The sequence below is a fragment of the Chaetura pelagica genome, unplaced genomic scaffold (genome assembly GCF_000747805.2).
Source record: "Chaetura pelagica isolate M959 unplaced genomic scaffold, ChaPel_1.0 scaffold27, whole genome shotgun sequence".
Taxonomy (NCBI): domain Eukaryota; kingdom Metazoa; phylum Chordata; class Aves; order Apodiformes; family Apodidae; genus Chaetura; species Chaetura pelagica.
The window spans coordinates 1,408,211-1,422,409 of record NW_009954020.1 but is presented as its reverse complement, the minus strand read 5'-3'; positions in this window follow the sequence as shown (position 1 = coordinate 1,422,409).

Here is a 14,199-nt window from a genome sequence, read left to right as displayed (position 1 = left end):
GGAAGAATAGCTTTTTATAGGGCTCAGTTTTCTGCTTTGAATGAGATTTGCTGAGTGTCTGGGTTACTGTGAACCATGGGAGACATTTTCAAAGGCATCTCAGGCACCAAAGAGCTAAAATTTAAAGAGGTCTGGTGGCTCCTGGATCCTTGAGCTGTTTCTGAAATGTTTTCAGTAAAGAAAAATAAATTTAAAAAATAGAAAATACTTATAAACATGAGAAACAAATCCAAGCACTTATATAAGACAAGTGATATGTGGTGTGGAGACAATTGCTGCAGCAAGAGGAAATAGGTCAAGATTTTAAAGCACAGATTGAAAGTGTCACTATTATGATTTTATTTTTTTTACAATGACCTTTTGAACCGGAGTTTTCGGGCTACTCAGTAATGCTGTTAAAGTAAGATATAAAGGTTCTCCCCATGCATAGTGGCAGTCCCTGCAATGCTGGCAGCAGCAAATTGCTCCCAAAACCCATGATTCCCAGGGAGCCCTGTCTCCCCTTACAACACTGCAAACGGTGCTGCAGGTCCATGAGCAGATTGCACTGCATCTCCATGCACTTGGATTTCACTCCATTTTCAGTGCATTAGCTCAGCTTGACAGATTGGAGTGTCGGCGCCTGGTGTGGTTATGACTCTGACCTGGCACACTCCCCCGCTGGCTTTGAGCACTGAGTGCCTTGCACCCAGAAGGAGTCAGTAGCTGATCCAGCAGTTGCATGCTGTTTATAGGAACTGCTCATGATCCCACAGTAAATTGCCAGAAAGCTGCTTTCATGACAGACCACATTCCTTTCCCCCTCATCGCTCCCCTCTCCGCACGGCGTAGCTGGATTTCCAATTATGGTCGAACACTGATGTGTCTTTTATCCCCCTTTTATTTTTGTTTCTAACCTCAGAAGCCATTGCCAACCTGCTCTTCTCTTAACTAACCATATTCTTCCCTCATCAACATGAACAAGTGCGGCACCATCGAGCCCTGTGTAAACAGCCACACTGACATCTGAAACAACAGAAATGTTAGGATTCGCTTGATGGGGGTTTTTAACAACATGCTTGGAGATGTCAAGGGTTTGCTTTACATCTGCAGCAAATTCACTATGTGATCTGTTGATGGGTTGCAGATGGCATCATGAGCCACTGCTTGCAGCAGAAGTAACAACCCTGGTCACATTTTACCACATTAAACAATTTACTTGGGTGGTAATTACATAGCAATTAACTTTGCTGCCTCACAAATGCTATGTGAGCAGTCTGTCTTTTCCAGCTTTTTCTTCTCTGTCAGCTTCAGCCTTTTATCTATGGCTGGGTACAAGTGTTCCTGCCAGAAGAAGCTATCGGGAAATAAGGGCCAGCCATGATCTGTTTGGGAAATAACGTTTGCTCCCCTGGGCAGGACTGGGAGACAAGCTACCAGAGTAGTATTTTAGCTACCACTGGAGTACTGTTACTACTTAAAGGATGGGCTCCATCTTGATCATAATGTTCGATGTCTGGTCGAAATCTATTGCCCAGACTCTTTTGCAGCCATTGCATAGGCCAGTACCTCCAGAGGGTGGGTCACTCGAGCTGCCTAGCAGGGAGGTGAATTTCTTGAGCTGAACATAGTGGTGATGTGAAAAATATGCTACTTTTAGATAACTGTATGCTAGGTGAAATGAGCCCTGCTCTGCATGGCTACAATAATAAAAAGTCTTATGAATACACAGAGTGTGGAGATAGTCTATACAATGAGAAAGGCCATGACCTAGCTGTCTTTAAAGAAGATTTTCTTACAGGTGATACGGTGGAGTGGCTATCTGATATTATTAGGCTTTATAACCAGGAAATTTACAGTGGAAACCTTTGTGTGTAACCGAGGGTGGTATCAATCACTGGGACTGGGAACTGAGGGTAGTATCAATCTGTGGCAGATTCCTGAACACTTGATGTCAAGACTAGGCATTTGTCCTAAAGTTGTGTGGTAGCACATACAAATGATGTACAACAAATGGGTGGACTGAGTACAGTGCAGACATTTTTATATTAGAAAGCCATTGCAGAGTGAAAAATTTCTTACATATACTTTTTTGTCCATCAGTTTTGCTATGTGTGATGGTTTTTTTGGTGTTGCTATTTTTTAAATTATTTGTTTGGTTTTGGTTGTGGTTTTTTTTCCTGTTTGGTGTCCTGGTAATAAAAATTACACCCAGAACCCTTTGAATACATAGGCTACCTGATGTTGATCCAGCCATAGGAACTAGTCCTTAGGTTGTAAATGTTTAGGGCACATGACACATCTTTTTCTGTCATCATGTTTTCATCACTAAAATTATTCACAACCATCTTTAAAGAAGCAAGGTGATCATGGAGGAAGGCATTGCATAAGGACAGACGTGACCCGACGTCCATTCTGCCAGGGGTTTCCTTTGTGATTGTGTTTGACTCACTCAGGCTCACTACTTCCAATGCTTTTATGATTCCTCTTGAAATCAGTAGGAGGCTGATTCATAGCTGATTTTCAGGCTATACAGTCTTCATATAGACTTTCTACTATAAAAGTTCAGCCCCTAGTTTTGTACCTTCAGTAGGAGGTCTGAATGTGAACCTTTTTTAATCTCTGAATGTTTTCTTCCCATTCCTCTACCCTTTCTACAGAGTCTCTAATCACGTTCTGTGTAGACACTTCTAATTGCAGATGCAGCTCCAAGTGTTACTTTAATATAACTAAAAATCAGCTTCACAGGGTAGTCATACTTGATAAAATTCTTTCAAAGGCTCTGCCATTTTGAGCAATGCTACTGGACATTGTGAAATTGCCCACGTATTTAATGGAGTGTAAATTGATAAATTTTGCAGTATGGAGGAAGTTGGGCATCTGCAGAAGACAGGAGTTTTAAAGTCCATTAGAAGTCAGAAGCATTGTTGTTTTATAATCTCCTCATGCAGGTTTTACTATCCCTGGCCATCTGTTGTGACAGAACTTCTCTATGTTCTGAACAAAAACCTGAATGAGATATTTTTCTATGCCCTAAACTTCATATAATCTAAGCTCTGATTACAGTAGCATGTTTTTTTACCTTTGTTTAGATAACTACTGTGCCAAGACTGCTGCAAATGGTGTGCTGACTGTTTAGAAAACTAGACAACTTTGTTTTTTCTCCCTTTCTAATATTTAGCAACTGTCATTTAGCTCCGTGGCATCTGGAAGAGCCCAGTCCAGCAAAAGCTGATAACATTATTTTGATGATATGTTTCCATCTCTGACTATCTTGCTTGGTAAACCAGCTGCTAGCAGCACTAAAATGCAACTGCCAACAGTTTTTAGAGTTGCTGTTATTATTATTATTATCCTAGTGTGACACACACAGAGCAAAAAAGTTTTGTCATAGACAAGTTCATTTACTGCAGGAACTTCCATTGTGGTTTATTTATTACAAAATTACAAGACTCTTCCTAGATTTATGCCAGACCCAAGTCTGGAAAGAGGCTAATATTGCTGGGACTTGCTACTAAGCCATCACTACTGACAGACATCAGAGTTTGTCCTAGTTTATATACAGGACTGGCCAGGAATTTTCTGTGGAAATTACTGTGCTGTGCAAAATCCAGTCCTGGAAAAAGGGACCTTATTGTGTTTTAGTTATAGTTTTGATCAATGGAATAGAAAATTCTCATTTTTGTTGAAAATGAAACCTTTTCATGTTGGCTAATTTTAAGATCAATAGATGTTTGTGTAAGATTGTGGCAACATTTCATAGTTGTTATCTGAGAAGTACTTTTTGCCACTTTTCTTTTTTCTTAGACAGACCAATATTCCCTCACAGGGTACCATAGACATCCCAATGTAAAATTAATTAAGGTTTCACAGAATCACAGAATGATAGAATGGTTTAGTTGGAAGAAACCTTAATGGACTTTGAATCTAGTTCCACCCCCCCTGCTATGAGCAGGGACACCTGCCCCTAGACCGGGTTTTTTGAAGTCCCATCAAGCCTGCCCTTGAACACTTCCAGGGATGGGGCATCCACAGCTTCTCTGGGCAACCTGTTACAGTGTCTCACCACACTCACAGTGAAGAATTTCCTCCTAATGTCTAACCTAAATCTCCCCTCTTCCAGTTTTGATCCATTACCCCTTGTCTTCTCACTACAAGTCCTTGTAAAATGCTCCTCCCTAGCTTTCCTGTAGCCCCTTCAGGTACTGGAAGACTGCTATGAGATCTCCCTGAAGCCTGCTCTTCTCCAGGCTGAATAACCCCAACACTCTCAGCTTGTCTTCATAGGAGAGTTCGTTTTACCTTAAAGTACTGTGAACTTGTACTAGATAAAAAAAAAAAAAAATGATACTTCCTCATCTTTGAAATACTTGAGAGGTTTTCAATATTACAGTGTAAGGTCACAGCACTATCTTCCTTCTCAACATCCAAAGGATGCAGCAGGGGTTTTTGCTGCTTTACATATGAGAATTGGAGGCCAGATCACAGACTTGCTCTCTGTACCTGTGAACAGGAACAGACACCAAGCTATGGCATCTGAGCTGGCTGCTGAGCTTAGGCTCAAGCTTTGCCTTTCCAAAATAGCTGCCAGAAGAAAGAGAAACATAAGTTGTTGGTTTTTCACCTAGGCCAGGTTAGCTTTTCATGGATGGGGGATCTTCAAATCTAACTCTGCTTGTTTTGGAGCAGGACTTGGTAGTAAAGTTTCCTTTCTCCAAAGTCAGTTTCTGAAAATAATAGTTCTACTGGAAGATTTCCAGTTTATCTGGAATCACCCTTCACCCTGGCAGCATCTGGACCACAATAACTCAATAAAGGACCACGATTTTTAGGAGATCTTCGTCTTATTCCTTGTGGCCTCCTGAATACTTTATTACTTTGTATAAAGCTGTACAGCTTAAGGAAGAGAAAATAATAGCCTGGTGAGTAAGAACTCTCCTGGAGCAGAGTCATGATATCATGTTCCTACTTTGGTCTGGAAGAATGAAAAGCCATGTTTCTCCTGACACAGAGATAGGCTGTGACAACTGGGTCATGGAGGACAGAAGTGGTTCCAGCCTTAATGTCAGGCTGCTCACCATCTCAGGCCTCCATAGTGTGGGGACATAGAGTGGTATACAAATTGTGAAGGCAGATGAGGTTTTATAGAACACCAGGTCACTTTGCATATGCCTGGAAAAAGAAATGTAGCTGCTGGAGGAACTTACCTGCAAAAAATACTAAGGTGCCTTCAGGGTAGGCAGAAACTGAGTGGCAGCTTGGGCATGTCTGTGATATTAAAATGTTGGACTTTTTCATCTAACAGTGAGAGGTCAACCTGAAAAGTTTAACCAACCTGCTTTCTCATGTTGCTGGTTAACACCTTAAATACCTTAATTGTAAAGGACTGTAAGACTATACTTGTCCATGGCTTTTCTGGAAACACTCCAGAATATGACTTTGTCCCATGACTGTACACTAAGAAACTTCCTCTTCTACTGTGGTCTAACCACATTATGTGGCTGAGATTTAGAGACTGAGCTAAAACATAGGTGTGACTGCTAAGGTTTCAGTTTGGAGATGGCAGCACAGAGCCAGCCAAAGTGCAGAGCAACCTGAGCTGCTTCTTGCACTAATGACACTAATGTTACAGTGGGGATGGGCATGGGGAGCAGAAACAAGCAACAGATTTGGCTAGCCTCTTGATTTCTGACTGCTGAAGATGGAAAATCTTTAACTCACCTTGACATAGCTTCAGAGCAGCTGAGAGAAACAGGATATTACCAAACCTGTCAGGAAACCTCCATTTCTCACAGATTTTCTCTTCTACCTGACAAATCGCAGTTAAAATCTGCAAGATTACATTCCAGGGGAGCAGAAAAAAATGGGAGCTACATAAGGATACATATGCAAAGAAAAGCTTCATTCTTTGATTGTCATGCTGCAGTCACCCAGCTCAGCTGTTTGTACCCTACAAGCATAGAAACATGAATCATAGGATAAATCAGATTGGAAGGGACCAAAAGAGGTCATCTTGTCCCAATGTATGTGTCTTATACCTCATTCAGACCTTCCCCTGACCTAAGTGTGGCAACCTGTGAAATAACATCCTTCTTACTAGATGTCACGTTATAACTACATTGTAGTGATTTGCATCTCTCCAATGTGAGACATAATCCTGAGGATTTTCCTGTTCTGACAAAGCAAACACAGCTTCAGTATTCATAAAAACATAGACATTAAAATAGCGTTGAGCAATCCTTTAGCTGTAAACAGTGTGGTCAGGGGATCTACGTGAAATGAGAGAGGCGATGCAATAAGGACTCATATCCGTACTGCTCCCTGCTGTATAAATGGCCAGAATAAAGTTATACTTAGTGGCTCCAATTCAGAAACAAACAAAAAAACCCCAAACCCTCTGTGTGAACAGTAAACACAAGACTAATTCTGTTGACCTTAATTCGAATTTTCTTAGTGATGCCTTCTATTGTACCTCTGTAATTTATACCGAATATCGCTACATAATCTGCATACTCCCAAGAGGATACATCTTACAGAAAGAATCAGCAGGTAATTCTAGCCATCTGGTCAAAGGCATTACATGTCTGTGTATGTGCCTGAATGTTTTGTGAGTGTAGGTTGCTGTGAAAGTGTATATTATTTACCAACTTTATTACCCCTTCTGCTACAGAGCTGAGAGTACTTTAGAGATCTGGTAACCTTACATTCATGCCACTGAAAACTGAATATAATAATTATTATAAAATAATTTAGGAAATTACACTGCACTGGATGAAAATGGCCAGGCTGGCTGCTTTCCTTATGTTCATTAAGAGGTTTATGTTCCAGGCTTCAAAAATGTAAATAAGATGAGCTTTCAGAGGAGCCAAGAAGAGTTTAACTGCATGCAGGGTAAACATAAAACTCTGTCTTTCTCAGCATCCCTCTCCTGGCCATCTTGTACTCAGTGTAGGACAAGCAAGATATTCTACGGACTGTGGAAGAGTTTCAGGAGAAACTCCTTTTAAAAAGGAAATAATTCACTGGCTTAGTCTTTTATGTGGTGCTTACTGAAGGAATCACTACAGGTCATTTTGCAGTAAGGCATGGGGGGAAATAAAGGAACTTGCCCTAGAGTTCTCCTGTTCTTCTTCACCGTCTTACTTATTTTTCCATCATAGTCCTTTATTCTTTTGTTGAAAACAAAACAAAAAAATCAAACACAAGACAAACATAAACAGATGAGCCTCTCCCCAAAGGCTATATGCACAACTACTTCATTTCTTCATCGCATTCCTTCTCAAAGCTCCCCTTGCCCCCTAGTTGCCAAGACCACTGGTTCTTTATTCTCACACTTCTGAGTCTTGACTTAGTTTATTCTCTGCCCCTTGTGCTACAGGACTGTTGTTTTATCCTGTTTGGACCATGCCTCTGCTTAGGACCTTTCTTCTTTCCTTGTCTCCCCTTGAAAACTCAACTCTCTGAGAGAGGTGAAAGTAGTTCCTTGGTCCTTCTGAAACTTCATGGACATGGTCCCTTCCAGCCTGAATGACTCCCTGATTTTGTGGATTTATCAGAGCTGAATTCAGTGAGAAGAGAGAAGCAATTAACTGTGTCTTGCCCTGGTTTCTGCACCTTGGGAACAATCACTTTGGCTTGTGATGAAGCACAGTCTCACCACGTCATGCCAGAGTCAACCATGTGGTTGCTTACATCTGCTCAAATTAACACAGGGCTGGGTTCAGTTGGCCAGACGCTGACACCAGCTGTATTTAGTTCTCACAGCCTTGGCAGGTGCAGTAATCCGGTGAGGTTAACCACCAGTTAAAGGGATGTAGAAACCACTTCTCATGTTTCAAGCTATTGTATTTTGTGTGGTAGGAAATGTCCCTTCTATCTATGTGGTTATTGATCATATCATTAAAAAAGTAACAGTGGCTGGAAACTAGAGCTATGCGAAAGTAGTAGAGGTTTTATTTCCCAGAGATATTATCAAGAAATAACACCTCCTGTGCCCTCTCCATCAGGTTTGTATTCAGGTGAACACAATATTTCTACATTTAAAAAGAAAATGCATAGCAACTGATATGCATTGAGTTTTGTCGGGTTTTTTAGACACGAATTTAGCAGTGATGAATATTTCCTATTTTAGTAGTAGCCTTTGAGTCGTATGCTTCATCAGTCCTTTTCAGTTGATTCAAAACCTTGTAAAATTCTCACAAGAGCTGCTACTGGGCAGAAAGGACAGATCCACAGACCTCTGCACTGTTGGGAAAGCTTTTCTTCTCGGCTCAAAGCCACTGGATGTGGCATCACTTTATAAACTCACCCTTCAGCTACCTGGTGATGGGTGTTTCACTGGCAGCATGAACTCCCTCAGGTGGCCTCACCTCCTTTTTCCTATTCTTGCTGGAGGAGAGCTACCTTATTGCCTTTGGGTATAGCACTCTGCACAGCAGTGCCCTATAATGTTGTGTTACACAGTAGAGAACAACTCATGTGGTGTGACCAACAATTCTTCAGCTGGATTAGTAAGTTTTATGGTGTTCAGCTTTCCCAAGTTATCTTATGTTTGATTAATGTTTAATTGTCTTCTTTGCAGAAATTTGCATGATCAATTTCTGAAGTTATGATTAAACAAATTAATGAGATTATAAAGTCTACCAATTGCTAATCAACAAAGCATGAGCAAAGTCCTGGAGAAGTGTGTGCTGTGTGTGCCTGTGCATGCCAGAGCTCTCACAGGGTTCAGAATGTTTGGTCACTAAAACCTGTCCTATGAATCTTCATTAAGCTAGATATTATAAGCACTATCACAGCTTTAACTCTGTCTTTCGACATCCGTATCTGAGAGATTGTGCGTTGCAAAGATGCCACTTCATTTCCAAATAATTTACAAAGGTTGTATTTTTCTCCACTGAGAAGCTGCATTGAAACAGCAATCAGCAATTCAGAGCTTTCAATTAAACATTATGCCATTTAAATGGTAGTAAAAATGAAATGGTAGAGCAGAATGGGAAGGAATCTAAAACCAGGTGCAATTACACTCATTTTTATTTCAGACACTTAAATTTTAATGCCTTTTACAGACACATGAATAAATGAATTATGCAGGATTCACAGCTCTTGGGAATTAATTCATACTGTTCCAGAAAGGTCTAGTTCAGCAGAGGTAGCAAAGGGAATAATAGGTTCTAAAGGCTCCAGCTGTTTGCCATAGGTCTTCCAGTGATTCCAGGTACATGCTAGCAAGTTACAGAGCCTGCTGTGTGGCTAAGGATCAGGGGGAGCAATCCCATCATATCCCAATAAAATCACTTCCTACCAGTATCAGTGGGAGATAGCTGGCTTCTTACGTTGTCTCCTGTGGTGCTTTTTACTATTAAGCACACTTTCCCCCATCTGCAAGTACTACTGATAATATGAGTGCTTTCCCTTGACAGGCCAAGTCCCATACTTGTGACCTTGGTAACTGCCATTATTAGCTCTGTTACCTTTCATGAACATCCGAACATTGATTTGCAGTTAGATTCACACTGCGTAAGTGTATCTGTAACTTGGGACCATTTCATTAAGGCTCTTTATGGGTTGCAAATTTCAATTCAAGGCTGTTTACACCTAATGGGATTTACACTCACTAACTGTAATTCTGGAGCTGAGGCTGCTGCTGTGGTCAATGGAAGTCTGAACATTTCTCTGAGGTTCTTGGAAGTCTAAAGTCTGATGACATGCATAGTCCTCCTTTAACTCTCTGAGGCAAAGGATGCATCTGACAGCACAGCTCCAAAAAGAAGAACTCATTTGATTTAAACAAGCATCTCATTTCTCTTATACGAGTCTTGTATATCCTTGAAAGAACTGCAATAAGGTTTGACTTGGGTTATTTTATAGTTTTGGGCAGCAATACAATGGAATATCAACTACTGATCTGAAGCTCTGTGTTCCCACCAGTCAATAGCAATGGGAGAAGCAGAAAAGATTCTTGGGATTTTCTTCACTTAGCAAAACTAGGAGCTTATTACACCATTGCTCCCTACCAGCTTCTACAAACAGCTGGAAATGCCCCTGACTGCCTTATTGTAGAACTGCTTCTCTGAAATGAGCCAGGGTTGTCAATGGAAAAAAATCTTTTCCAGTTGTGTTTGCAGCATATATACACACATCGTGTATTCAGGTGTACTTTCTTAGGTGTGCAACAGCAATGCAATGTCAGATGACCACAAGACTTGTTTGCAGTGTGAGTCTTGTACCCGACATGAGATGCTGCTCAGTGCTTCTTGCTCAGCAGTCTTCTCCCCCAGGTCCATTGTACCTTCCATGCGCATCTGAAGTCTGGCTCACAGTGAGTGTCTGGCATACAACATGGAGCATGAGCAAGGCCACAGCATGATCCATTAGATTTTGCCTGAGCCACAAAAGTGTGCAAAGAGGGCACACAGACTTGCATATATAAATGCAGCTGATTCATGATGGGTTCAGTATCGGGTCATCTTGATCTCTATCGAAAAGTTCACGCAGGAAAAAGTAGGAATGGAAACAAGAACTTTGCTGTTCAACTTTACCTATATCCCTTTTCAAGTTAATAGTCTTTTGGTTTCATAATCTTAATTACAGGCCCTGAAAAATGCAGCATAAACCCCTCCTTCTCCCTTTCCCTGCCTACATTTCCACAGTGGATGAGGAGCTGCAAACCGGCTGTGGTCACAGCACTTTATTTCTTTGTGTTACAATATTTTTTAAACCTTCATTATTATTCAGGGAATTACACTGACATCACTGACACTCCCATCACATCAGGGGGAACTGACTAGATAAAAATGGAATCTCTGTCTGTCCTCTGTCTGCACCAAAGAAAGCATTCATAATATGAGGCTATTAGAATTATTAAGAGTATCAGGTTATAACTTAACTAAGAGCAGTGTAACTTCACTCCCTTTTTCCATGGTGCTTTGTAATTTATCCACATCTGAGAATATCCTTGATTCTGGGGCTAGGAACACACATGGAGTTCACAAGATTTGTCTTTGAATTAAACTTGTTGTTGCATCTCAGATGAAGAACTGAGATAGCATTAAGAGGAACAAAGAGTCCTCCCAGTACTTCCCTCTCTTCCATCTCTTGTAGTGAGATCAAATATCCCTAAAGTGTGACAATAGTTTATAGAGGAGGGAAAGGCAAATCTTCATCCCCGCCCTGCTGAAGCCTTTCCCTGGTTTCAGGCTGCTTTCTGTGTGCAGTCAGTGAGATTTGTAGAGTACGGTGCTCCTAGAAGAGCCCCAAACTCCTTGATCACCTGACTGCTCTGGCTTTGCACTTCTGACAGCCTTGTAGCCTGCATTTGCCTGCCCGGCCACAGTGCAATGTGGAACCCTTAACAGGGGGCTGACTGATACCTCAGGACTTGGTCTCCCATTGATAAGCATTTAGTTAAAGTAAATATAAACAAGAAAGGTTTTCTTGAGTTACGAAGGATTAGCGGCAGCCAGGAAGGCAAATTCTTCTTGGTCATCTGCTCAAATGTATCTCCTGTTACTGCAATGGAATCTCCTGCAAGTAATTCTGCCTCTCTGCCAGCTGATCTGCAGCACCTTTCCCCTCTGTGTATATTTGCAAAGGGGATAAAAGCTAAACCCTGCTTTGCTCCAGAAGATTGGCTGTTCATCTGTATCAGCTCACTGTCACTCTCATCTCAGAGTTAAGCTCCTATACCAACGGCACAACAAACTGTAGCTCAGACTTTCAGAGCTGTCAGCTCCTCCCTACTGCCCATCTGCCCTGCCCAGGGACGGCTCTGACAGTTCCTACACAGCCAAGTGATACATCCAATCTACCCAAAGTAACCTGTGGGAACCTATGTGAGCAGGACTGGATTCCATCTGGGTAGAGACCAGGCTGTGTTGTTAGCTTAACTAGGAAGAAAAAGTGCTCTGAATAGAGACTGAAGACCTGCTTTGGTAGGGAGATGAGCATATATCCCGCTCCAGAAACTGCTTAGATGTTTTCAGTCAACACATTTCAAGTGTGAGATTCTCGTAAGTGTATTTTTATAATTTCCAAGGTACAGATTTTGTGAGTCAATACCTGGGAAAATACTTTGACTTGACTGTATTCCAGTGTTTTTCTCACATGAAGAAAAGAGTTTTTTTTCAATCTTAAGAGTTTCACATCAGTGTGCTGGAGCTAGTTAGCAAAGATTTATTTTTCTAGCTGTGTCCTCACACAGCTGACCTGCCATTGGATCCATTTTATTTCTCCTAGCACATCTGAGTGACAAAGATTTTGTTTATGTAATTTTCTTTCCCTTCCTGATAACAGTAGTTTTAAAATAACCAAGTTTTGGAAGCACCGTAAAAAATAAAAGAAAGATTGAAAGATAACTCTGTGGTCTGTTTAAGAATAGTTCTTTCTAGAAGAGCAAAGTATATGAAAATATGAATGTTCAGAAATCTGATTTAGATAGATATGTTTGGTTAGCAGGTCACTGACCAGTGGTAGCACATTAACTCTCAATAAGACAATCCATGAAATGACTGCAAAAACATAAAAATGAAACAAACACAGCTACAAACAAAATGGGAGAAATAAGAGTGCTTTCAGTGTTCAACTTGATTTTTATTTGCTTTTAAATGACATGCCACTGGGGCAACACTGCATAAAATTGTCCTAAGACTTCCTGCAAAAGGTGGGGTTTTTTTGATTCAGAACAGTTGGAAAAACATATGCCTAAATGAAAGTACACTGAGAGGACCAGCTGTTGAGATGACTGTGCCACTTGAAAGTCTTGGAGGATATGGTGGAAAACTGTCTCAGACCTGGCAAAGAAAATATCTCAGGACTGATCTTCAAATCAGGAGTCAATGTGCCAACAGGAGTGCAAATATGAGGATAAGCAAAAACTTGGTTGTAAAGCCACAGTCATTACAGAGAAGTAACAAAAACTATAAATGAGACTATTTCTTGAAGCATTCTGAGTTTGATGTTTTTTTTAATTTGGAAAATTTCACTGGACAATGGCCAACTTACTAGAGGGTGAAATCTAGAGATCAGAGCAATTCAAGGAAGAGCAATCAGTGGCAAAAAGAATGTGATTTCAGAGAGATGACATAAATTAATTATGCAATTATTAAACTCTGCTGATTTATATAGGAAGTAATTTAAACAATCTCATGCCAGTGTTCTACTGCCAGTTTCTAATGGACATAAGGTGAAAATGTGTGAGTGGAGGCTGTGTGCAAACAAAAAAGATGAAAGAGAGAAGAAATCCCTCTTTTTGTGGTTTTTGAAGGTAACAGGAGACATAGAGAAAACACCTGATAATGAAATGCTATCAGGCTGTTGACTAGTCTCAAGGAAAAATCTCCGAAAACCACAGGAGCAAGAACACTAATAGAGATTTGGAAGAAACAGCTGAAGGATTAGGCTGCCCACCCCTTTCTCCTTAGCTGTCTTTAATCACTTATCTTCATTCAGTGAAAGTTGGCCTTTATCTTCTGATATTAGCTGATGTATAGGAAAGTAATCTAATGACCTTCTGTTTGCAGCTGGGATGTGCATTTTCACTCAAACAATTTTGGGTCCTTTTTCATTCAAACTGTTCAGCTGCATGGGCAAGATCCTTCTGGTCTCTGTCTGAGAAGCTCATGGAGGTCCTGACACAAACCAATCCAACACCCAAATTTCAAAACCCTGGGCACATGCATATGGGGGGGAAGAAAGAGGGAGAAATCATGCTACAGCCATCCCTTTTGAGCTGGCAGAAAAGCAGCACTAATAATGAGGGGGTGAAACAGCAGCAGTGTCCAGGCACTAAAGTCACCATGTTGCTGGTTCAGCTGTACACTGCACCACAAGGAGCTGGGAGTGCCAGCTCTGAGAAAAAGAGGCAGTGAGAGAGGGAGGAACACGGTTGATGTAGTATGAAAGAACCAGATGTGGAATTTCAAGGCATGAACAGGTGTGGACATCTCTGAAAGCACTTTTGTCTGGGTAAGGGCCCTGCAGAGCCCAGAGATCAAAGTTAGGCTCTGGTGGTGGAAGAGAGGTTTTTCTTTTGAAGAACTGAGGGAAAGCTCCTTTTGTGAGCAGATGATAAGTGGATAAGTGCTAGCTCAAGTGTGTTCAGGGCTGAGAAAATCAGAACAATTAAAAGTCTGCCAGGATTAAATGCATCATCCTCTGCATATTTCCTTATTACATTCCTTCACTCAGCTGGCTCTGGTCCAGCAGACGCTTGGAAAGAGT